Raw genomic sequence first — 24659 nt, forward strand, 5'->3', positions numbered from 1 at the left:
TCTCCTGTGATCCTACCAATAAATGTGAGGTATCATCTATTTACATAAAGAAACTGAAGATTAGAAAGTGTGTCATTTGTCCAAGGTCACAGAGCTAGTAATTGTACCTGGGATTTGAATTCAGCCTGATCAAAGACATTCAGCTTTAGACAACTGTAGAACACTGCTTCTGATACTATATCATACTGACTGCCTCCATCTGGTCATTACAAAATTTGATACTTGTATGCCAGGCAGTAAGCTAAGGGCTTTTAACATTTTCACAATAATCTTACATGATAGATGTTATTTTCTTATTTTGCAGATTAAAACACTGAGGCTTGGATAGTTAAAGTAACACCAACTTCTCACAACTAGGAATTAATAAGCTTCAGCCCATCCTATTTTCTGTAACTTGCAGACTAAGTTTCATTTGTTTGTGTAGTATGGTTACCTATCACGACCCCTTGGCACCTTGCAGGTAATCTACATCTGTTTGTCAAGTTAATTCATTTTATCTAGCCTATTTTTCTATCCTGCTTTATCCATTTAACTTATATGCATTCTTCTGCTCTCAGTTCAGTAATTACTTCCCTAACTTATTGTGTAGGCCACATTCTTTTTTCGTAAGCCCAGTACATATGCCTATCTTTTGTAGAATCTATTACAGTTGCAGTTTTAAATTTAATTATGTAATCAGGTGATTAGTGTCTAGACTCTCAGGTTCTTCACTAACTGGAAGCTCCATGTAAACAAGAATAATGTTAATTTTAATTTATCCTTGTATTTCTAATGCCTTTCATTGTGTAGTTGCTCAAGAAAATACTTGATGAGTAATTAATTGATAACTATTATTTGAACTTAGAGGAAGGTGACAGCTTTGTCATCTCACTTAGCACAAACTATGCTAACAGTATAGCTTACAACTCAAGCTTTCTAAATAAACCCTCTCTTTAAGGTAAAAGGGCTGTATAATCATTAATTAAAATACCTTTCTCTCATATAGGAACAGAATTCCTTCCAGAATTACATTCTTCACATTATGTTGTGATAATACTTTTATGGCCTATGACTTATTTTTAGGGAAATCCTGCTTTTCTGGGTCTCATTTTCTTTTCTGAATGCACCAGCACATTATTCCTTTCCAAAGCATGGCAGGAATCAGGGAACTAGCAGACCCAGTCTCAGAATTCTGGTGGAGGACTGTCTCTTTGTGTTTTTCCTTTGCATGACTTTCTGTTGTATTTGCTTATCAGCTCCCATATCTGCCTTATTGGCTCTGTGAAGGCAAAGGTTCTGAGGTTCTGAGAATGGAAAGTTCCTGTAAGGGTTAGCAAATAACCAGACTGCAGGAGAGAAGGCATCTTATTAGCCTGACACTCTAACATGGAGATGTTTTGTAAACACTGCCACTGCTCTTATTCGAGTCACTGTCATTTCTATCATCCACATATTCCCTTTCTTCCTTTCTAATCCACTCAGAGAAAACTGTAGAATTCAGATCTGATCATGTCCCTCACTTGCTTAATACCCATCAACGGTTCCCCATGGCCCTTGGGATGAAGTCCAAACTCCTCACATGGCCTCTAAGGTTCAGCATGTTTGGCTCCTGCCTTCCTTTTCCTAGCCTTGTCATTTTACTCTCCTCCTGGCCTTCCAAGCTTTGGCCAGTTCTCTTATTTCCAAAACAAACATTTTGCTTGATCAGAGCTCTTGCATATAGTCTTCAATCTGCCTGGGACACTTTTTCCTCATCCCTGCTTCTTTGTCTAGCTAACTCTTAAACGTCACTTCCTGAGGAAAGCCTTCACTGACCCCTAGACCTGTAACATCCTCCCATTATACCTACAGTTTCACATAGCACTGACAACACTTGGAATTATTTTTGTAATTTGCCTTCCCTGCTAGATTGTAAGTTTCCATGAGGATGGTGCCCATAGTGATCTCATTCATGTGGTTGTAAGTCTTCAACAAATGTTAACTGCTATTATTATTATCATTGTTATGCAACAAACACATAGTGTATACTTGATAAACATTGGCATAATACATGAATTATCATCATTATTAAGAGAATTAATGAAATTAGGTTAGATACATTAAAAATTTGATGCTTTTCGTCACACCTCTTGTTGTCTTTTTTCTCCTTAAAATTAATTTTTTCCTTTGTTACTTTAATTCTTTCAAAAGGATATATTCTTCTTTCTGTGTGTGAGATTATATTGAAAAATAACCATGGGCTACTCAGCAGTCACAGAATAATAGAATCAGAAAAGGGATCTAAGAAGCTATTGATGCAACCCAGTGGGGCAGGATAGTCTACCCTGTGTGTAATTCAGACAGCCAGGGATGTCAGAAAGCCTGCATCAAGGAAAAAGGATAAAAGTGTACAAGAGCTTAAGCATTTGAGCTGCATTACAGCCATTACCAAGAAGTCCCAGTGAGAGAAGCATTTCTTTAAAGTTTCAGCTAAATACCTCACCAGCTCTTCCGATTCTGTTTATATTTGCATCAACCTCTTTAGGCCTCGGGGAAATATCTAAGGTTAAACTGTCTATTTGTATGTGAATTGTTCAGTATTAATGGAATACTGAACTCTACGCAGAGTACCTACATGGAGAATAATCAAACAGACATTCCCCAGGAAGCAGAGAAATGGCTCAAAACAAAATGAGTCAAACTCGGGAAATAATCAAGTTGCTATGTCTAAGGCAGATGTAATGCCGCAGATTAAAAAATAATCCCAATGCTGAGTATACTCACTTAAGGTCTACATCTGTACCCATCTGAGATTAATACTTAATTCATCAGTGAAATGTAGTCACTGGACCTGGTATTATGTTCTTTGGAGTTGGGTGGAAAGGACTATTCCTAACCTGCCTAATGGAATAGGATATAGTATGTATTGAATTCACAGCTCCCTTCCACGGCATTCCTTTATCCATTTATAACCTGTGGATGCTATACTATCAAGTGGTCTCAGGGATGGAAGGGGCTTTGTAACTTTAATCATCCACTAATGTCTGAGTCATCAGTGGACAATTAGCAGGGCTCCAAACCCCCGGGCCATGGACAGGTAATGGTCCATGGTCTGTTAGGAACCAGGCAACATAGCCATGGGCAAGCAAGCATCATGGCCTGAGCTCTGCCTCCTGTCAGGTCAGCAGCGGCATGAGATTCTCACAGGAACATGAACCCTATTGTGACCTGCAAATGTGAGAGATCTAGGCTGCACATTTCTTAAGAGAATCTAATGATAAATGTAATATACTTGGATTATCCCAAAACCATCACCCCCACCCCCCACCTATCCATGAAAAAATTGTCCACAAAACTGGTCCCTGGTGCCAAAAAGGTTGGAGACTGCTGCTTTATAGCAAGGTTAAATGTACTGCCTGAGGTTTCTTCAAAATGTAGATTCCGATTCAGTAGGTCTAGGTGGGAGCTCGAGATTCTGCAACAACAAGCTGCTAATTGATGCAAATGTCATGGTTTATGGACCAGGCTTTGAGTAGCAAGATTTTACTTATAATATTCCCATGAAGTGCCTGTTACACCTCTGCTTGATTGTCTCCAGTGACAAGAAAATTACTCCACTTGAGGGATATCTTCTGTAAATAAGGGTGACTTTTGTCTCCACACAACCAATTGATTCTATCTGAATGTATAACAATAAAATAACAGCTAATATGTTATAATATTTATTATATGCTAATAAATTTATATCTAATGAGATTACTACTTTTATTATTTATTGTTACATATGAGGAGCTGTGATTCAGGGAGATTAAACAGCTTGTCTAACATGATCAGAAAGTGATAAAGTTGGATTGAAAACCAACTCCAACTTGAAGTTCTTAACATACCCTTATCTAGCCCTACATTCTGCATTTATAGACTTGTATTATTGTACAAGTCTTGTGAAAATCCAGCTAATACATACCTATTTGTGCTGCAACTTCAAAATCATTTTGGTTATTATAGTTGTGATCATATAATTTATAGTGAAAACTAGGACAGTTCTCTAAAAGGGGACACGATTGATGATTACATAAGGACAAAAGACACACCAGGACTGTTCTGGAAAACAAGTATGTATGTTTACCCTAGTTATTACTCATGCTCTGAATATTAGAATACAGAAAAATAATGCTGAAAAGAATGTTGCTGAGGTCCACCCTGTATTTTTTCTAATGTGAATTAGTAAGTACATCTTATGCTGCAGTTACTTTTTGTGTTATTCCTATTTTCTTGCACAGAAGCTGCTTCCTCCATTTAAATTTAAACAGTTTGCTGCCTCTCCCTTCTTCATTCTGAAGCCCTCTATGTTAGGTCAGCTAATCTCTAGTCAACAACATTCTTCGACATCATGTTTGATTTATATGAGCCTTAGCCCAGGTTCTTCTGACAACTTGAGTCATTGCATCAAGTCTCTTGTAGGGACTGGGGGTCAGCAAATTATGGTCTATGCGCCAAATCTAGCCTGCTACCAGTTTTTGTCAATCAAATTTTATGGGAACACAGCCATGCCCATTCATTTATGTATTGTCTATGGCTGTTTTTGCACTACAACAGTAGAGGTGAGTAAGTTCAAAAGAAGCCATATGGCCCACCTGGCCCAAACAGGAAATGTTTGCTGTCCCCTGATAAAGACATTTTGAATCTAACTAGCTTCTTGACTCCCATACTTCAATTTTTTCTCTCTATTCTAAAATCCTAATGGTTACTTAGAAAGAGTCATCTTTGCAGGTAAATAAACCAAGGTAGGTTTAATAAATCTCAGCAGGCTTCCTGGCGCTATCCAGATTTAGGCTGTAGTGTGATGACACCTTATTTCTAGCTGCACTGGAGTATCAGTCTCCTTACTGGAGGTCTTGACTACTGCAGCTCTCTGCTTCCTTTTAGGACTAGTAACAGGAAGGCTCTGGTCACAAAATTTCAAACTGAAGCAACAGTATGACATTTGGACTGATTTTAGATTCTATCCCAGGGACAGATGATTTCAGAGCAGACCCCATAAGGCTGAGGTTATAAAAATTGGCCCACCTACTCACTTTATTTATTTATCTTTGAGATGGAGTCTCACTCTGTCACCCAGGGTGGAGTGCACTATCTTGGCTCAGTGCAACCTCCGTCTCCTGGATTCAAGTGATTATCATGCCCCAGCCTCCCAAGTAGCTGTGATTATAGGCATGCATCACCATGCCTAGCTATTTTTTGTGTGCATGTTTTTAGAAGAGAAGAGATTTCACCATGTTGGCCAGGCTGGTCTCAAACTCCTGACCTCAAATGATCTGCCTGCTTCGGCCTCCCAAAGTGTTGGGGTTACAGGCCTGAGCCACTGCACTCACTCTAGCTGAGTTTTGTTCATTCCAACTTCTTCTTTGCCACTTTCCTCCATTCCACATCCTTTTCATCCAGACTTTGTGTATCTGCCATATCATTAAAGTGGAGATATTTATTATCTCCATATTATGTCTTCTATTATTTTAATAATGATAATAGCTAACCTTTATTGGGTGCCTCCCTCATTCCAGGCACTGTGCCAGGATCTTAAATTCACTGCTTTGTTGAACGCTCGCGACATCCTTTTGTGGTACATACAGTTGTTTTCCCCGTTTTAAAGATGGAGGAACGGAAGCTTGGAGCGAGTGAGCAACTTGCTCAAGGCACACAACCGGAATGTGGCAGATCAAGGACATGAATCCAGAAACCTGAGAACCTGCACTATTAATCTCTAGTTTACTTATCTCTAGTATATATTATTATCTCAAAAATATTATTTTAAATTTTTCTCTAATATATAACTGCCTCCAGGAAAGGTTTCTCTTCTTTGAGAAGCTGTAGATAAGATAGGCGTTACTCAAACCTAATGATAATTTAATCCAAAAAACTAGTGCCAGTTTATAGAAATATGACAAATAGCCCATAACCTTTGGGTTTACAAACAATATGCTTATCACAGTTAGAGCAACAGCAGGAACAACAGCATCATTTGAACAGTGCTGTTTACAAAATGCATCCATGCATATTATTTCATTCACAAGTCACAAACAGTCTGATGGCTTCTGTATCCTATTCATTCGTAAAAGGTGGAAAGCAAGCTAAATCTATCAGCCAAATTTTCTAAAACAAGACATTCCTGTGTGCCCTGTGGGGTTCAAACATTTGTATTCAACTTCTAGCAATCTTAGTGGTGGCTGTAGGAGGACTGAGACCTGCTCCTTCTTCCCTCATACACATTTCTGCTTCTGCACTGGACATCTTAACATTTCTTTTTTCCACTCGGTTTACAGGTGGGAGCTAGGGAATAAACTAGAAGAGAGATGTCTAAGTTGGGAGGCTGTAAAAATATGGAGCATGGGCTAGAGAAAACAATGAATAACTAGAGGAGATGTTAGAGATTTTTAGTCCATTCTTTTATTTTTATAGATAACAATACAGGTAGTTTCCATCTATTAAGTATTTCCTATTTATTAAGTACTTCCTGTATTTCAAGCATTTTGCTAACACCTTAACATGAATTATATGATTTAAACCTCTAACAACAATACTAAATAAGCAATATTTGTTACAATCTCCAACTTTCACATGAGAAACTAAGGCTTGAATTTAACTAATGTGTCGCAGATACCTCAGGAAATAGGCATAAAGGAGAGTTCTGAACTTAATCTAATTCCAGAGCCTTTGTATCTAAACGTTATACTTCCTGATCTAGGCAAGAAGGTGATTTAGGCCCATAATAAGAAGTGTGAAGAAGGGACTTGCTCCAGGTCACAAAAAGTAACGTAAGAGTGAGACTGAAAAATCCTAACTCAGGGCCAAATAACATCGGTCCCCTCCCCACATGAATATGGCTAATAAAAATAACTGTTCCTTGTTTCTCTCTGGTATCCTATGTTCAACTTTCCCCATCTACTATTTATAAAAGTGTAAGTTTCTAGTCTTTATTTTCTTTTCTAAGGAATGATTTTCTGAATTATATTTGCTCAGCAACATCTGTGAAAGAGAACCGCAGTACTCATTTCCTGAGCCTCTGGATGTACCTCAGTACTTTTCTGTCTCATTTATTGTAATAAAAGAGTAGAGCCTATTGTCCTGGTCTCCAAGTGAAGTATCTGTCTACTTTTAGATACCACGGAGACCAAGCCAATGAATTATAGAATTTCAACAAAGGAATCATTACTATTCTGCTGCAAATGTTCTATCTCTTTGTTTCTTGTCTTTCCCTTTCTTTCATGCAAGTCATTTTGTTTTGCCTCTTCTATGACCCTGGCCTCCATGTCTTCTCACTTTATTCATCTGGAGCAGTCTGTCCTTTTTAGTTCCCTGAGCCTCTTCCAATTGTCTTATTGAAAATCCCCTTCAAATCCTATTTTATGTTGAGTAATCTTGTGGAGTTAAGTCCATTTCTCCCTTATGTGTAAGACAAATTATTTCACCACTGGTGCTGCCAACACTATTGGTGTTTCCACACAAAGCATGGGATAATAATAACCATAATGGTGATGATGTTTATGATTTAGTTCATCGTGTGCCAGGCCCTGTTGAATGGTTTATATGTATGAACTTTTAAAATCCTTAGAATAGCTAACCAACTTCTGTAAGTTTATGGAAACAGTAAATGAGAAAACTGGGCAGAGCTGGCTCTATCGTATATGATCTGGATTACCACAGTACACAGTAAACAAGTTTTTGGCATTACTAGCTATCCCCTTAACTGCTCGGCATTAGACTCACTCAGTTCCCTTATCTGAAAAATGGCTAATTGAAAGAGTTTAGCCATTGTACATGTAGCCAACAACCCACTGTAGGAGTTGAACTAGCCCATAACAATCTTTCATACTAGTAGCTATCATTGATTGTGCTGGTTTATGTGCTTGGCCCTCCACATTCATCATTGCATTTCGCCTCCCTATGCCCTACGAGGTAGGCTCTGTTAATAACTCCAGTTCATGCATGAATGAAATGAAGCTTAGAGACATGAGATAACTTTCTCCAGGCTCTTCAGCCTATGTTGTTGGAATCAGTTGTTATGCATACTTATAAGCTGATTCTAGAATCTAACTACCGAGTATGATACTGTCTTACACGGGACTTTTAAAGGTAATTATGATCACAATATAATTACCTTAGACCCATTATTCACCTTAAGATGTGATTTCACTGTAATTGTCAGGACTGGGGCTGAACTAGGTCAGCTGAGGCCAGAACTGATGCTGTAGAGCTTCTTACAGAAAAAAAAAGGAGGATTCCTTTAAGCCCATGGCATCAGAATAACCCTGGCTTTTTGTTTATATAGTTGACTTGCTACACAGCCAAACTTCAAGGTGAAAAATGACCTGTGGACTGTGGAACTCAAACTTCTCTCTTGAGTCATTGCCCATCACCAGCAGTGTACCGTAGCCCGCAGACTGAGCAGGCAGTAAGGTCCTTGCTGAACCTAGAGTCAGCAATTCTGGGCTGATGAAATGCAAATGAATAAAAACAGCTATAAATTTACCTCCAGTCTAGTGATGTAAGCCTTTTGGCACAGCTACTCAAATCCTCATGGCATAAGAACTTTTAAAATGCCAGTTTTTACTTAATTAGATAACTCAGAAGGATTAAATATTAAAGCATGTCCAATTTGGCCTTCATTCAAGATGAGCTGGGTACAAAAATATCAGTAGAAGGTTTAGCCGAAAGGTAAGCAATTATACAGCACAGACCCCAGGAAACCAGCCTCACAGACTCCTAAAAGCAAATCATCAGACAAACAGAAAGATAAACTACTGAATAAAAATAAAAATAAAAATCATTTCCTCTTGCTTTATTTTTCTCTTAGGCTAGCTCTTTGGGGTGACTTGGCTGTATCTCATAATTTTGTTTGTCATGGCTAAATAGTCGATTTGTCTTTGTTCTGGAATTCTGAGAGAATCAGTGAGTGAGCCATTATTATGGAGGAACCCTCAAAGATTCAGGCATCTATTCTGAATAACTACATTTAGGAATAGTGGATGCCTCTCTTCTCCCCTGCCTCCTTCAGGGCAGCATGCCTGTAGCTTTCTACCTGGCATTTCCAGTTGAGACCATCTCCCAATTTATGACTAATGTAGTGTTTACTTATCTTTCTTTTCTGTTCAGCACATTTTCTTCTGCTACATGAATCACAAGAGCAGCACAACTGAAGTAGCATTTTGCTTTGTGAGCCAAGCATCTGAAGGCAACTGAGTAAAAAAGACACTTTCCTTCTTCTTTCTTTGCAAATTTGAGAAAATTTTCATGCATCAGTAACAAAAAACACATGCAATGATTTGTAAAGTTTGTAATTGAGATAAATGAGGATTAGTGAGATTAAGCAATTTGGCCAAGATTCGACAGTGAAGTGGAGCTATGGCATACATTTGACATATTGCACTTGTATCCTGCCTCTGGAACTTAACCGGAATGTTAGTTCTGTTTCTACTACCTTGTGTAATCCTCACAGCAAACAGACAGATATGGTTTGGCTTTGTCCCCACACAAATCTCGAGTTGTAACTCGCACAATTCCCATGTGTTGTGGGAGGGACCCAGTAGGAGGTAATTGAATCATGGGGCAGGTTTTTCTCATGCTGTTCTTGTGATAGTGAATGAGTCTCATGAGATCTGATGGTTTTATAAAGAGGAGTTCCCTTGCACAGCCTCTCTCTCTCTGCCTGCTGCCATCCACGTAAGACATGACTTACTCCTTCTTGCCTTCCACCATGACTGTGAGGCCTTCCCAGCCATGTTGAACTGTAAGTCCATTAAACCTCTTTTTCTTTCCAGTCTCTGGTATGTCTTTATCAGCCATATGAAAACAGGCTAATACACAGACTAAACGTGAAATGTGGAGATTACAGTTCATGGGGAGAAATAGGCTAAGTGAAAACTGAAAGAGCAGACCAGCTTTATGAACTGTCTCTCTGGTGATTAGATAGTATCAGTAAATTCTTACTAAGTGTTGGATGCATGAATATGCCAAAAGCATAGAAAAAGAAAAAAAATAAAAAGTTGACTTAGAACCTAAAACTTCATGATGTTAATTAGTTTACGCAATTGCACTTAAATGTATTTCATTGGTTTAAAAAAGTAACTGTGGGTGGTAGCTATTTGATTGTTTGATAATCATATGTTATACCAGTATTTGTTTAAAAAGTAACTAAAAAATTCATGATTTTGTAACTGCAACAGAACCCAAATAACCAAAGCAATCTTGAGAAAAAAGAGCAAAGCTAGAGACATCATAATACTTGATTTCAAAATATACTATAAAGCTATAGTAATCAAAATGGTATGGTATTGGCATAAAAACAAACACATCGACCAATGGAACAGAACAGAGAACCCCAAAATAAATCCATGCATATATGGCTAACTAATCTTCAATGAAGGTCCCAGGAACACACAATAGTGAAAGGATAGTCTCTTCAATAAATGATATTAGAGAAACTGAATATCCACATGCAAATGAATAATATTGGTCCCTTGCAGTATACATTAAAACCAACTCAAAATAGATTAAAGAGTTAAATGCAAGACCTGAAAATATAAAAATCTTACCAGAAAACACAGAGGAAAAGATTCTTTTCACAACACAAAAGACATTGGTGTTGGTAATGACTTTATTAATATGACTCTAAAAACACAGGCAAAAGTAAAATTAAACAAATGGGATTCCATCAAACTAAACAGTTTCTGCCTAGCAAAGTAAATAATCAACAAAATGAAAGGGCAACCTATGAAATGAGATAAAGTATTTGCAAGCCATATACCCAAGCCATATCCCCAGCCCCTAGGCCAGCTGGTCCATGGCCTGTTAAGAACTGGCCACACAGCAAGAGGTGAGTGGTGGGTGAGCAAATGGAGCTTCATCTGTATTTACAGCCACTCCCCATCACTCACATTACAGCCTAAGCTCTGCCTCCTGCCAGCAGCAGCATTAGATTCTCATAGGAGCATAAACCCTATTGTGAACTCCGCATGTGAGGAATCCAGGTGGCATGCATTAGATTCTTATGAGAATCTAATGATTCTGTTATGAGAATCTAATGCCTGATGATCTGTCACTGTCTTTTATCACCCCCACATGGGACCATCTAGTTGCTGGAAAATAAGCTCAGGGCTCCCACTGATTCTACATTATGATGAGTTGTGTATCATAATGTAGAAATTATTTCATTATATATTACAATGTAATAATATAGAAATAAAGTGCACAATAAATGTAATGCACTTGAATCATCCCCAAACCATCTTTCCCCACCGTCTGTGGAAAAATTGCCTTTCATGAAACTGGTCCCTGGTGCCAAAATGTTGGGGACCACTGATATACGTGACATGGGGCTAATATCGAAAATATATAAGAAACTCTTTCAGCTCAATAGAAAACAAACAAATAAAAATAAATAATACAATTAAAATGTGCTAAGGATCTTGAATAGATATTTTTCCAAAGAAGATATACGAATAGCCACAAAGTATATGAAGAAGTGCTCAAGATCACTAATCATCAGGGAAACGCAAGTCAAAACCACAATGGGTTATCACCTTATACCTGTTAAAATGACTCTTATCAAAAAGTTAAACAATAACAAGGGTTTGTGAGGATATGGAGAAAAGGTAACCCTTGTACACTGACAGTGGTATTGTAAAATGATACAGCCATTATGGCTAACAGCATGGAGTTTCCTCAAAAAACTAAAAATAGAACTGCTATATGATCCATCACTTCCACTCCTGGGTATATATTCAAAGGAACTGAAATCAGTACTTGAAAAAAATATCTCCACTTTCAAGTTTATTGCAGCACTATTCACAATAGCCAAATCATGTAAGCAACCTAAATCTCTCTCTCTCTCTCTGTCTCTCTCTCTCTTTCTCTCTCTCTCGCTCTCTCTCACACACACACACATACACACACACGAATATTATTCAGCTCTAACATGGAAGTAAATAATGCTGTTTATGACAACATGGGTGAACTTAGAGGACATTATGTTAAATGAAATAAGCCAGACACATGAAGACAAATACTGTATAATTCCACTTCTATGTGGAATAAAAAAAAAATTCAAACTTGTAGAAGCAGAGTAGAATGGTGGTTGCCAGGGACTGGGTGTGGAGAGGATGGCGAGATATTGGTCAAAGAGTACAAGCTTTCAGTTATAAGATGAATGAGTTCTGGGAATTTAATGTACACTATGGTGACTGTAGTTAATAATAGTATATGGTATATGTAAAATTTGGTTAGACAGTAGATTTAAATATTCTTACTATACCAAAACAAAAGTAGCTATATAAGGTTATAAATATGCAAATTGGTAAAAATCACTTCACAATGTACACATATATAAAACATGTTAGACAACTTAAACGTATATAATTTTCATTTTTTAAATGGATAAAAATTGATTTTAACTCTTCCTTTTTCTTTTTTTCTTTTCTTCATTTTCTGATAATTTTCAGATAAACCGGCTCATTTCCAGGTGGACTATTTCTTCTCAGAATTACACAATGTTAGACCTAAGGTGATGTTACAACTTAATTAAAAATCCTTCGTTTACAGATGAAGAAACCAGAATTGACCAATGTTAGGACTTGTTTAAGATCAAAGACTCGATTATTGAAAATGTGGGACCAGAACTTAGTTCCTAGCCCTTTGGCATTACATTAGTCGCTCAAACAAAAACAGTGTGAATACCTAGATATGTATGTGGTAAAGGTAAAATGGAATAAAAACAACCCAGAACATTTGTATCAATGTTTGAACTGTTCTAATGGGAAATTATGGAAGAACTTACCTAGTCCTACTTCATAAAAATTCTTCAAAATCATACTCATTCATTTAATCTGACAAGTAATACATGACTCCATTCTCACTGTAAAACTCAAACAGAAGTTTTATAGCATAAAAAAACATATTATCTCTTTTTTCCTCTCTAATTCTATTGCCTTCCTCAGAAGTAGCCATTGTTGATTTTTTAGTGATCATCATGAGTATTTTGGAGTTCATCTCACTTTCTCTATGCCCCCATTTTCTGGGGCAGAGCTTGTTATTTAGATGTCCCGTTCCCTCTATTTTTTACTAATACACAATAATTGCACATATCTATGGGTTACATGTGATATTTTGAGACATGCATACAATGTGTAATGATCAATTCAGGATGATTAGGATATTAATAATCTCAAATGTTTATCATTTTTTGTGTTATGAGCATTCCTAATTTTTTCTTCTAGCTGTTTTGAAATATAATATATTGTTAACTACAGTCACCCTACTGTGTTACCAAACACTATAACTTATTTCTTCTGTGTTTCTGTACCTATTAAGCAACCTCTCCTCATCACCCCTCCCCCCATGCTTCCTAACCTCTGGTAACCACCATTCTACTCTCTGTCTCCGTGAGATCGATTTTTTTAACTCCCATGTTGGAGTAAGAACATGTGCTGTTTGTCTTTCTGTGCTTGGCTTATTTTACTTAAACTAGTGACCTCCATTTCCATCAATTTTGTTGCGAATGACAAGTTTTTTTTAATGGCTCTATAGTGTTCCATTGCGTATACCACATTTTCTTTATCCATTCATTTGTTGATAGACCCTTAGGTTAGTCACATATCTTTGCTGCTGTGAACAGCACTACAACAAACATGCAGATGCAGATACATTTCTTTGATATACTGATTTCCTTTCTTTTGGATATACACCCAGCAGTGGGATTGCTGGATCTTATGGTATGATTGCTGGACCAGCAGCAAGATTGCTAGATCTACTTCTAGTTTTCTGAGAGGCCCCAATAATGTTTTTCATAGTGGCTGTACTAATTTATATTCCTACCAAGAGTGTACTAGAATTCCAATTTCTCTGCACACTTGATGGCATATATATATTATATATATATTATATATAACGTATATTATATATATTATATATTTTTTATAAAAGCCATTTAACTGGGTGAAACGATACCTCATTGTGGTTTCAATTTGCATTTCCCTTGTGATTAGTGATGCTGAGCATTTTTTCATATACCTGCTGGTCATTTCTATGTCTTCTTTTGAAAAATGTATATTCAGATCATTTGCCCATTTAAAAATTAGATTATTTGCTTTTTTTTTGGCTACAGAATTATTTTAGATCCTTTTATAACTTGGTTATTAATCCCCTGTTGAATGAATAGTTTGCAGATATTTTCTCTCATTTTGTCTCTTTGCTATATTGGTTTATTTTTATTTTTTTGTAGTACAGAAGCCTTTTAGCTTGATGTATTCCTGTTTGTTTATTTTTCCTCATGTTGCTTGTGCTTTTGAGCTCTTACCCAAAAAATCTGCCAAGACCAAGGTCCTGAAGCATTTCCCAATATTTTCTTCTAGTAGTTTCATAGTTTCAGGTCTTATATGTAAGTCTTTAAACCATTTTAACTTTTGTATAACGTGAGAGATGGGGGTCTAGTTTTATTCTTCTCCATATGGAGATCCAGTTTTCCTAGCACCAATTATTGACGAGACTGTCTCTTCAATATGCATTGAAACAATATACATTGTTTACCCAAGGTTTATGTGTCCATTTCTATGTCAGTATTGTGCTTCCACTTACTATAGCTTTGTAGTATATTTTGAAATCAGGCAGTGTGCTGATACCAGTATTATTCTTTTTGCTTAAGATTGCTTTAGCTATTTGGAGTCTTTTGGGGTTACATTACAATTTTAGAATTGTTTTCTCTATTTCTTTGAAGAATATCATTTGTATTTCCATAGGGATTGTATTGAATCTGTAGATCACTTTGGGTAGTATGAACATTTTAACAATGTTAATTATTCCAATCCATGAGCATGGGATATCTTTCCATTTTTTTCTGTCCTCTTCAATGTCTTTAATCAGTGTTTTATAGTTTTCATTCTAGAGATCTTTCTTTGGTTAAATTTATTTATTTTATTCTTTTGGTAGCTATTGCACATGGGATTGCTTTATCAATTTCCTTTTTAGATTGTTTACTGTTGGTACATAGAAATGCTACTAATTTTTGTATCCTGCAACTTTACCGAATTAATTTATTAGATCTAACAGTTTTTTTTTGTAGAGTCTTTAGGGCTTTCTAAATATAAAAAATCTGTGAACAAGGATAATTTGACTTTTTCCTTTCCAATTTGGATGCTTTTTATTTCTTTCTCTTGCCTAATTGCTCTTACTAGGACTTCCGGTACTATGTTGAATAAAAGTGGTAAAAGTGTGCATCCCTATCTTGTTCCAGATCTTATAGTAAGGGGTTTCAGGTTTTCCCCATTCAGTGTGATATTAGCTGCGAGTCTGTCATATATGGCTTTTGTTGTTTTAAGGCATGTTCATGCTATAGCCAGGTTGTTGAGAGCTTTTTCATAAAGGAATGCTGAAATTTATGAATGCTTTTTCAGTATCTCTTGAAATGATCGTATGTTTTTTGTTCTTGATCCTGTTAATGTGATGTATCATATTTATTGAGTTGTGTGTGTTGAACCATCTTTCTGTCCATGAGATTAATCCTACTTGGTCATGGTGAATGATATTCTTCAGGAGTTGTTGAGTTTGGTTTGCTAGCACTTTGTTGAGGATTTTTGTAACTAGATTCATCAGTGAAATATTGGCCTGTAATTTTCGCTTTTTTGTTGTGTCCTTGTTTGGTTTTGGTACTAGCATGCTGTTGATCTTGTAGAATGAGTTTGGAATTATTTCCTCCTCTTTAATTTTTTCAAAATAGTTTGAGTAGAATTGGTATCAGTTCTTTAAAAGTTTGGTTGAATTCTGCAGCGAAATTGTCAGCTCCTGGGCTTTTCTTTGATGGGAGACTTTTTGTTACTGCTTCAGTCTTGTTACTCATTGTTAGTCTGTTCAGGTTTTCTATTTCTTCATCATTTGATCTTGGTAGGTTGTATACATCCAAGAATTTCTTCTAGGTTTTCCAATTTGCTGGAGTATAGTTGTTCATAATGGCCTCTGTTGATCCTTTGTAGTTCTGCGGTATCAGTTATAATGTCTCCTTTTTTGTTTTTGATTTTATTTATTTGCATCTTCTTTCTTTTTTCTTAGTCTAGTTAAAGGTTTGTCAATTTTGTTTACCTTTTCAAAAATCCAACTACTCATTTTGTTGATCTTTTGTATTTTAGTCTCAATTTTATTTCTGTTCTGATATTTATAATTTTTCTCTGCTATTAATTTTGGGTTTTGTTTATTCTTGCTTTTCTAGTTCGTTGAGGTGCATTGTTTGGAAGTCTCGCTTTTTTTGTGTATTTATTGCCGTAAATTTTCCTCTTAGAACTGCTTTTGCTATATCCCATAGGTTTTGATGTGTTGTGTCTCCATTTTTGTTAGTCTCAAGGAATTTTTAAGTTTCCTTTTTAGTTTCTTTATTGACTCATTCATAGTTCAGGAACATGTTGTTCAATTTCCATAATCTGTACAGTTTCCAACATTCCTTCTGCTATTGATTTCTAGTTTTATTCCATCATGGTAAGAAAAGATACGTGATATGATTTTGATTTCTAAAAATTTGTTGACTTGTTTTGTGATCTTACATGTGGTCTGTATTGGAGAATGTTCCATGTGCTATCAAGGAAAATATGTATTCTTCAGCTGCTGGATGGAATGTTCTGTAAATATTTATCAGGTTCATTTGGTCTAGAGTGTAATTTAACTCCAATTTTTCCTTGTTAATATTCTGTTGTATGATCTGTTCATTGGTGAAAGTGGGATCCTGAAGTCTCTACTATTAAAGTATTGCCATTAATCTCTCCCTTTAGTTCTATTAATATTTGTTTTATATATTTAGTTGCTCCAGTGTTGGGTACATATATATTGACAATTGTTATATCCTCTTGCTGAATTGACACGTTTATCATTATGTAATGATCTTTTTTGTCACTGCTGGAGCTTTGTTAGTTTCTTTTAGTGATGTAATATTTCCCCAAGTTTCACAATCTTTGAATCTTTACTTCGATGCCTGTACATTTGAGGAGGCAGCCATCTCTTTCAGTTTTTGTGGTGTTGTTTGGTGGTGTTAGAACTTTACTTCTAATGTCAGACTTAAACACTGGACTGTTGTTTCTTCCCATGATGGGAAGAACTTGCAGTGAACACCGGAACTAAAACATTGCATTGAACTGAAGTCACTGCCCTGTCATTGTTTTCCCATCAGAGGAAGACTTATAATGGACACCAGAACTTAAATAGTACTCTTGAACTAAATTGATGCCTTTCTATTGTTCTTAATTCTGAGGAAGATTTATCAAGAGCACCAGAGCTCAAAAGCTGCCATAAAACTATATTGCTGCCCTGCCATTGTTTTATAGTCTGGTGAAGACTAAAATGAGCACTGGAACTTAATCCTTGCCTTATAGTTGTTTCCAGGCCAGGAGAGTTCTCCATGTGAGCACATGGAATTTGTGGAAAATCTGGCTAGGGATTCAGGCCTCTCTGCCTGTTGTTTCCCCTGCAGCACTGTAGCATCAGCCAGTCTTGTCAACATGGTGTCTTTGCTGATTAGAGTGACGAGTAGCCTCCAAGATCTGTTCATCAGTTGCTGCAAACAGCGCCCTGCTTTTTGAATCCAACTCATCCGGGTGGTTCAGTCATATTAGCACTCCCAATAGTTCCCATGGGACATATTAGCACTCCCAACAGTTCCCAGAGTGGGCTTTTCATGAAGATTCCAGACTGGTGGGGAGAATGAACCTCTACTTCCAATTCTCTCCTCTCTTATTGGCAACCGTGGATCTAGGGAAATTCTCTGAGTGGTGTTATGCTGGCTTGAGGGAAGAGTGGTGCAGTCTGAAATAACTGTTTCTCTTAATGGTTGCAGCTTGTCTCAATTCTGTGGACCTAGGGGATTTCTGTGCTTCTCTTCTGAGTTCTGGTATATTCAGGGAGGTATTCTTGTTTTTGAATAGTTTCTAGTTGTATTTTTATTGGGAGAGTTTTGCTGGGGAACTTTCTATTCTGCCATTTTGCTGATGTCACTGATGCATACCAGGGCTTAACCTGGATGTCTTTTATTGACTGCAGTCTAGAAAATGTTCTACCCTTGTCTCTGGAACAAAACACAGTCTCAAACAAGTGGAGTGCATTTTGTCTGTTCTGTCTCTGAGAGTGCTAATACGGCTGAACCACCGGGAGTGAGTTGGATTCAAAGAGCGGAGCACTGTTTGCAGCAATGGAATAGGGGTTGAAATTTAAATGTGTGGCTAGCTGACGTGCAAACCATGAACAGAGCAACACCAATCTTTTAGATTTCCATGACAACTTCTTGGCTACTTACCTGTTTATTTTCGGCTACAGTACTTCTAAAACACCTTTTATACACTTCCTCCCAACAACCATGGGATGTCAGGAGGGAATAATTGTTTTGTTCTTCATTTACAGAAAAGGAACCCAAACTCTGGAGATTAAGTAGGTGCAGTTGACTGATTATGTTAGTGGCTCCAACTCTTCTCTCCTTTCTGTTTCACACCCTTTGTCATTTCACTATTAGGCTTCTCCCCTCTAGCTCTGGTCCTAGCCTTGTGACTTGCCAGTAGTCATTGGAGTGTTAGCAGACATGTTCTAAGCACAGTCTTAGAAAAGTGCTTGCATCTTTGCTTGTGCCATAGCCCTCTGTTATCACCATGAGAAGGACATGCCTGAATGAGTGTGTTGGAGGATAAGACATGTGGAACAGAGCCACATCACTGCAGCAAATTATTGAAGCCACTGTGTATCATCCAACAGCCAGCTGATCCCAAAATAGGTAAGTAAGTTTGGACCAGCTCAACCAAACCTGGCAAAATTTGTGAGCTATATATATGCTTTTTTTTTTTTTTTTGAGATGGAGTCTCGCTCTGTCCCCCAAGCTGGAGTGCAGTGGCGCGATCTCGGCTCACTGCAAGCTCCGCCTCCTGGGTTCACGCCATTCTCCTGCCTCAGCCTCCCGAGTAGCTGGGACTACAGGCGCCCGCCACCGCGCCCGGCTAATTTTTTGTATTTTTAGTAGAGACGGGGTTTCACCGTGGTCTCGATCTCCTGACCTTGTGATCCGCCCGCCTTGGCCTCCCAAAGTGCTGGGATTACAGGCGTGAGCCACCGCGCCCGGCCTATATGCTTTTTGTTTTATGCCAATACCTTATGGTTGTTTTGCAATATTATTGTAGAAATAGGTGACTGATACAGTGGTAACAACTATACGTGAGGATCCAGAAACTAAACCAAGATCTTCTGTCAGTAATCCCAGCACTCATGTCATTTGGTCCAGTCTTACCTTTTAACATTTGCACTTGCTGTTACCGCTGCCTGGAATTCCCAACCTCCTCCTGCTTTTTTTTTTCCCTCAAAGTTTGGTTCCTGGGTAAACTGCTATTATTTCTTTAAAACTCAGTAAGTACTATCTTTTTTTCAAACCTTCTCTAATCTTCCTAAGAGAGAGTTAGCCGTCCTTGTGGGTACTATGTTTCCCTTTTATCTATTTTTTATTATTTCACGAATCACAATGTAGTATAAATATTTGTTTACTTGTATGTATTTCTCAAGGAAATATGTTTCTCTGAAGTCTTTTAGAATCCATCATAGTGCCTTATTAATATCTTTGGAATTATATTAATTGATATAAAAATAACATGCAAGAAGAAATGAATGATTTCTTAATGAAATGTTTCAGGCATATTTGTGATTTGGTCTTAACTGCCACCTTAGTTAGGGTCCTTGGGTCAGGTGATAGGTTCAAGAACAAAGACCCCATTAATGTGTAATCTGTATCAGTTGATAATCCCTATGAATAATGCAGAAAATGTCTCTACTCCTATGGAGAAAAACAACACAAAGCAAACCAGACAATTACAGATAATAAGAAATTAAAGAAAGGAAGGGAAAATGATATGATGTGATAGAAAGTCAGGTGGGAAGGCTACTTTTGATAAACAGTGGTCAGGGATACTGACATACTTATTTGATACTCTGGTGAACACATTTATTTTCCTAGTTTTACTGCAATATTTTAATCTTAACTTGATTACATGTTTTTTGTGTGCATTATTCTTTGTATCCTCCACAGACCCTATGCACAGAGAGTAGCTTGCTGGTTGATTTGTTAATCTGAAGATGTATGCAATAAATCCATTGTGTGTGTGTGCGTGTGCGTGTGTGTGTGTGTGTGTGTGTGTGTATGGTCATCCTTTCAGATTTTAAAATTTATGCTACTTGCTTGGAGGGTTATTATAAGTCTGCAAATTTTATAAATAAATTTTGTATTCCTTGCTAATATTTCTGAGCTTCTTCTGAGATTTCCCATTTAAAAATGGCAACAGGCTTTATTTTAAAGATGTATATCAAAGCATAAATCCTGAATGCTATAAATGTTGACTGTAATTCTTCCTAGAGAAGTCAAGGATACATTTAGCTTTGGCCTACTACAAGTATCAGAAAAAATCACTAGAGTGGGTTCTGAGTCCTTAAACTTGATATAATCTGTCTTTTTCATTCATTTAGTCTCCTACAACTCTGGAATTATAGGCAAAATGAAGAATTTGGATTTAACAAATAATCACAGAGCATTTATGCAGGTCAGCTGCTGTGCTAACAGATTTTACATACAGTATTTCATAATTGTCTGGGGACGGTGCTATGAGAAGACATAATTTTCATTTCTATTTTTTAGGTGAGGAGACTGAGGTCCAGAGTATAAATAACTTTCCCAGGGTCACAAAACCCAGTTATGGAACACAGATAAAATTCAAACCCAAGGTTTCTGATTTGAAACAGGATTTAGAAAGTTTTGATTCTTTTTTTCCAGCAAATGTTTATCAAGTGCCAGTCTCTGTACTCGATTTTGGAAATAGGAAGGTCATCAAAATGGCATGGGCGGTTCTCATGTGGTGCTTTCCATGACACCCTATGAAAGTCAGAAGAAACAGGGAAGAAGAAAAAAGGAATGAAGAAAAAAGAGTGTGTTTGAGGTACTCTCCTGGGACTCTCCTTTTAAAAGAGCAAATTTGCATTAAATTCCCAAGAGAGCCAGTAGTAGGTCCCAACATCCTCCTTCCACCAAAGGTGCTAGCCTCTAGTGATGGAGTTGACTGCCAATGGGTTGACAAGGAATCCCAGGCAGTAAGCCCTGTATAATGCCCTGCATCTGTAGTTTTCATGCTTTCTCCAACTCCCTTGAACTAGGGACACCTTGGACTGGGGCAGCCTAGTTACCTTTCACATTTTCCTTCAGGGAAAACTAGTGGAGTAAATACATCTTTTATGAGGCTTGCTTTTCTATCCGCATTTGGTTTTTTTGTATTCAAACTTTCCTCTAATATGCATAATTGCTGAAAGAAAAGGGCTGTGGAGCAGCCATGAATTATGGCTTTTACAAGAATGAACACTGCAGTTAATGTTGCAAGACAGCTTCCATTATAATCCTCTGTTTTCACATCCTTGTGATTTTTTTCAGGGGGGCTGGGAAAGAGGAAGAATTTTCCTTTGAGCTAAAATTTTCCATGGTTTGACTCAGCCCAAGGAGATTTTTCAAAAATGAAACATTTTCACAAATGTTTCCATTTATTTTTGAGTTACTGTATTTGGAAAATACTGTTCATTTTTACTCCAACTATTATTAATGCATAAAATGTTCCAAGTATGAATGGTGATTAAAACTTCAGTCATCACATGCCACTTGTGTCAGGAATTTCATCTGAGCAAGATTTAAAATAATAATTGCCAAGGACTAGCTTCTTTCTTTTTATAACTATATTAAAGCATTTAGTGTAAAAATGCCTAAAATTTTTCGTTATTTTCGTAATATCATTGTGATTCTTACTTAGCACAGAGCTTTTCAGAGAGAAAATAAATATTTAGGTGATTTTTACTATTTTTGAATTTATGATGAACTCTAAAGTGACAAAATATATTTCAAAATAATTTCTATACTTATTGAGCTATGTTAATTAAGCTTTTAATTTTTTAGCTTACGTCTGTTTTAAGTGACTCCATTGTAAATTGCACATTGATGAAACTTCAAAAATCTTATTATTTTTTACTTTCTCTGTCCTGTGACAGATAAAATACTTTAAAAAAAATAATGTTGCTTTCTTAGTAAAACCAACTTTTAGGGAGTAGAATGATTAATAATTACCCTAACACCAAAAACCAATTTTTCCTATGTCTAAGAACTGCTATTTAGAACTTTAGGCACATATTTAAGTATTTTGTTCTATTGGTTGGTGTCTCTACTTCGTTTTCGCCTTCCACCTATTATTGATACAGTTTGATATTCTGAAGCATAATCTTTCTTGTATCTATTTTTCATTTTATATGTATGATTGAAAATTTATTTATATTTAACTATGCTAAAACTCTATTGTATGTGTACCTCATCACTAAGCTGAAAAAATATGGTCAAGTGTAATACAAATGAAAATTGTATTATCACTGAAAATAATAATATAATTTAATTGTTCGAAATGATATTGAAATATTATTTAGAGATGACTTGTGTGGTTAGGAGCTCTTTCTGGGCTTTTCCATTTGGTGGCAATCTTTGTATTCACCGAAGTGAATTACATCTTAGGCAGGTAAATATTTCGCATTGAATAACCTCTTGGTCTCTTTTAAAATTGTGTACCTATTTTTTCATTCAATACAGTGTTTTATTATCTTATCTGATTTTGTCATCTTAATTAGTTACCTTTTGAATATTATCTTACAGTCTTTGAATCTTAAGTTATTTTTTTTCTTATGACTGAAGATGAGGCATTTTATAGCAAATGGCTTAATGTTTTATCATTACAAATTCAGTTCTGGTACATACACATGCACATATATATACCTATGCACACATATATCAAATATATACAGGTACTATATTATACATGCTTTATATTTTCCATTATATATATTATACATAATATATACATGTATGATATGCAAATACTCTATGTTATATATCATATATAACATAGGCATATCATATATATCTAACATAATGTGAAATTTTTGTACCTATTTCTTATTGATGTCTAGTCTGTTATTTTATGCAAATTATTTTCTGATTGTTTCCCACTTTTTCCTCTCACGTACCCACACAGCTCTTCCTGTCATTCAGAGGGAGACTGATTCCCTGTGTACTCCCTTCAATGTCTCTTTTTTTTTCTCATTTGCTTTATCTGCCTATTAAGAAAGAGATTTCCTCTCCTCTTTTCCTTCATAATTTTGATTCATCATTCAGAATGCATGTTTTCTTCCTCAAGGAGGCCTTCTCTGACTGTGTTCCTCACATCCACCCCAGTTGGCCAGGTTCCTGTTAATATATTTGGGATAATATTCCATTCATCATCGTAACACTCATCTCATGGCTATGGTCATTTAAGGTCTAATTTTCTTGCTAAAATGGAAGATTTTGGAAATGGTAGGTAGAGATCTGACTTCTCTGCTGTTGTATTCCTAGCCTTTATCTTAATGGCAAACATACAAAATATATATGGTGACATATATATTTATGGAATTGATGGGTGAATGAATTTCCTGCCTGTCATTCTCATTTAAAAAGTAATTTGTATACTTACAGTCATTAGTCAATATGACTAGGCATTCAATATAGTTTTTCCTGTAATTGCTATAGAGGACAGGTTAATTACAGTACTCACTGGCTGAAAGCATTTCAACAACTTTTGCCCATGGGGAGCTATAATTTCACCTTAAGATATCATAAACCACTCAAAGATTTCATGTAGTTACCAGAACCTTGGGCTAAAATTATAATCCTGAAAACCTTCGCTGCCTGTTAGTCATTTGGTACATGACATAAAGCAAAATATATTCTGCAATTTTGGACTTCAGTTTGGCTCTCAGTAGATTGACTACTTGATTTCATATTTGACCTGCAAGATATTCAGCTCCTTCAAAGTTAAACCATCTAAAAACTTGTGGTAATTCACAAGTACTAGATGTGCATTGAGCAGTAATTAAGTTAGCATATTATGAATTTCTTATTCTGATAATTATTCTTCTCAAACTACACACTCAAAATGCTGAGCAAAGCTTTGAGAGCTGTGAGCATTCCTATCATTGTATGCTTAATATGTTTTTGAATGTAGTTTAATATGAGGCAGCACATTGTCTCCAAAATTATGATGAATCTGAAATTAAAACTTGGGTTTAAGTACCAGCTTGATCTTTGGAAAAATCACTTAACTCCTCTGAGCCTCAGTCTCCTCCAACAGCAAGTGCATTTTCTGCTTCCCAAAGATGTAGGGAATGAAATGAGGTGATGAACTGAAAGTGTTTGGGAGGCAATGAAGGACTTTACAAATGATGTGTGTCATAATTATTTGTCATATTAGTGAAGCAAAATAGTCATTTTCTAAAAGGATGTAAAAATGAAAAGAAAATAATGGGATTAGGATAAAACTTGTATTTTCAATATGTAACACTTTTTCCCCTTACAGCATTCAATTGTAGATGAGATGAGAGGCCTGTGTAAAAGTGTGCAGATGATAAAATTATGTGAATACGGGGGCAGCACCTTTCATTTCTTCAGAGAAGCTGGAAAGAGTGATTTGTGAACTGATTTACAAAATGTGAAGAGCAGAGTGAGAAATGGGTTAATAATGGTTCAACAAAGAAGCTGATAAAGCTGCTTGCTATCTCCACAGGGTAAAAAACAAGGGTAAAAAGACTTGCAAAAGGAATCT

General features: G+C 36.4%; 1 protein-coding gene and 1 long non-coding RNA gene across 2 annotated transcripts in view; one reads left to right on the top strand and one right to left on the bottom strand.

Moving 5' to 3' along the window:
* LOC103878189 overlaps window positions 1-12508 on the top strand; it is a 39869-nt gene extending 27361 nt beyond the window's left edge. Inside the window, exon 5 of the long non-coding RNA XR_002517485.2 lies at window positions 12450-12508. This is a non-coding gene — a long non-coding RNA (uncharacterized LOC103878189). The remainder of the gene's footprint in view (window positions 1-12449) is intronic.
* Window positions 1-24659, bottom strand: part of GRIN3A (glutamate ionotropic receptor NMDA type subunit 3A) — a 163178-nt gene that overhangs the window by 57917 nt on the left and 80602 nt on the right. The window lies entirely within an intron of this gene.

The sequence above is a fragment of the Papio anubis genome, chromosome 13 (genome assembly GCF_008728515.1).
Source record: "Papio anubis isolate 15944 chromosome 13, Panubis1.0, whole genome shotgun sequence".
NCBI classification, from domain to species: Eukaryota; Metazoa; Chordata; class Mammalia; order Primates; family Cercopithecidae; genus Papio; species Papio anubis.